Source organism: Mus pahari, chromosome 6 (genome assembly GCF_900095145.1).
Source record: "Mus pahari chromosome 6, PAHARI_EIJ_v1.1, whole genome shotgun sequence".
Classification (NCBI taxonomy): domain Eukaryota; kingdom Metazoa; phylum Chordata; class Mammalia; order Rodentia; family Muridae; genus Mus; species Mus pahari.
This window is the reverse complement of record NC_034595.1, coordinates 68185384-68187531: the sequence shown is the minus strand read 5'-3', so window position 1 is coordinate 68187531 and position 2148 is coordinate 68185384. Positions and strand designations below refer to the sequence as shown.

General features: G+C 43.8%; 1 protein-coding gene across 1 annotated transcript in view; it reads right to left on the bottom strand.

The window, feature by feature from the left end:
* The window catches only part of Eif2b3 (eukaryotic translation initiation factor 2B subunit gamma), a 72102-nt gene that overhangs the window by 50235 nt on the left and 19719 nt on the right, over positions 1–2148 (bottom strand). The gene's annotated exons all lie outside the window — the stretch shown is intronic.

Below are 2148 nucleotides of genomic sequence, written 5' to 3'. Positions count from 1 at the left end.
CAACCACATGGTGGCTCACAACCACCCGTAATGAGATCTGACGCCCTCTTCTGGTGTGTCAGAAGACAGCTAGTGTACTTGTGTATAGTAATAAATAAATCTTTTTTTGTTGTTGTTGGTTTTTCAAGACAGGGTTTCTCTGTGTAGCCCTGGATGTCCTAGAACTCACACTGTAGACCAGGCTGGCCTTGAACTCAGAAATCTGCCTGCCTCTGCCTCCCGAGTGTTGGGATTAAAGGCATGTGCCACCACGCCTGGCTATAAATAAATTTAAAAAAAAAGAAAAGAAAAGAAAAGCTGGAAATCCTAGAAGAAAAAGTCTAAGAGAAACAAACTGTAAACTCTACTGAACCTGAGAAGTATTATTAATTATGTGTAACTTACAAGTCATAAATAAACGTGGGTTGTCTGGGCTGGGAATTAACAGTGATGCAGAACACAATATCTGAGCATACTAGTCTTCAGCAGTGTTGTCTAACACTAATAGTCTCCCTCTTGTGCAGAAACTGACCTGAGTCTCCAAAGACACCCACTCACTATCCCACAGTCGTCACGTCTCACTGCAAGCCTGCACCTAAAGAGGCCGGGTAAGTGGAAGGGTGAGAGGCACAGCTTGGGAAGATAAGAAATGAGTGCCTTGTTGACAGTATACAACACACAGTCTCCAAGGGAAAGCAGCACTTTAGAATTTAGGAAGAATTCAAGACACCCAGGATTTCAAACTGCAAACTGCTGCCAGTTAGTGTTGACTAAAGCAAACAAATTAAGCTCAAAAAACTCAATTACACTGCCACAGCAAGCCCAGAAATATCTCATTACAAGAACATTTTTAATCAAGCCAAAACCACGAAGTAAAACTGGGGGGGAACCCCCAAAGTTCAATAGAAAACCGGATGCTTGTGTGGTGGTGATGGAGGGAGGAGAGCCGAGCTACTGGAACAGCTTTGTTTTCTGGCAGCTGTTCTGCGGCAGATTGTGATAATAATACAATCTGGCAAACGATTTCCTACATCAAGGAAAAAGAAAAACAGCTCCCCAGGAAAAAACTGCCAGGGCCTAATAAAATACCATGCTTTTACCCACCCATCACTTCCACAAACAATGGCTATGATCCAAAACACCACTCCCCACTCCATCCCTGCCCATCTGGAACTAATGAACTGCTACTTGGTGTGACTAGAAACAGTCACAATTTACATTTTCCTATGTGGTCCAACTCAATTCAATCTCTGAAAGTAGTTGTAAGCTTTTACAAGCTCCACAGTTAACTATAATGGAGACTTCACTGGTTTAGTTTTAGATGAAAATGCTTAGGGAAAAAACCCCCCATCTGTAGTCCCCAGTAGGAAAAGGGCTGCCAGCTTCCAGCTTATTTTCACTGAGACTGAGGTGGTGGGTGCAGGAGGAACGGATGGCTGCTGGGTGTGTTGGTGCACACCTTCCATCCCAGAACCCAGGAGGCAGAGGCAAGTGCATCCCTGTGATTCTGAGGCCATTAAGGGCTACATAATGAGATCTTGTCAAACAAACAAACAAACAAATTACTATAACAACAACAACAAAAACAAAACAACAGATAATCTTTAGGCCCAAAGCTAAATCCTCTTCACGTGTCCCTTAGCTAAGCCACACCACGACTGCTACCCAGGCCTGAAATCAGAAGCCTTGTGGGGATCGAGACCTGAAAGTTTCCCTCTCCCACCCACACTCCACTCCCAACAGCCACTGGGGACTTCCTCCTTATTTCTAGTGCACTACCTTAGTCCAGATCCCAGAATCTTTTCCTAGTCTTTAAGGATTGTTTTGTTTTGTTTTTAAGATTTATTTATTGTTATACATATACATATACACTGTAGCTGTCTTCAGACACCAGAAGAGGGCATCAGATCTCATTACGGGTGGTTGTGAGCCACCATGTGGTTGCTGGGAATTGAACTCAGGACTTCTGGAAGAGCAGTCAGTGCTCTTAACCACTGAGCCATCTCTCTAGCCCCGTCTTTAAGGATCTTTAACATAAAAATTACCTTAATAAATGCACATATAAAAACATCATACTGGGCTGGTGAGATGGCTCAGTGGGTAAGAGCACCCGACTGCTCTTCCGAAGGTCCAGAGTTCAAATCCCAGCAACCACATGGTGGCTCATAA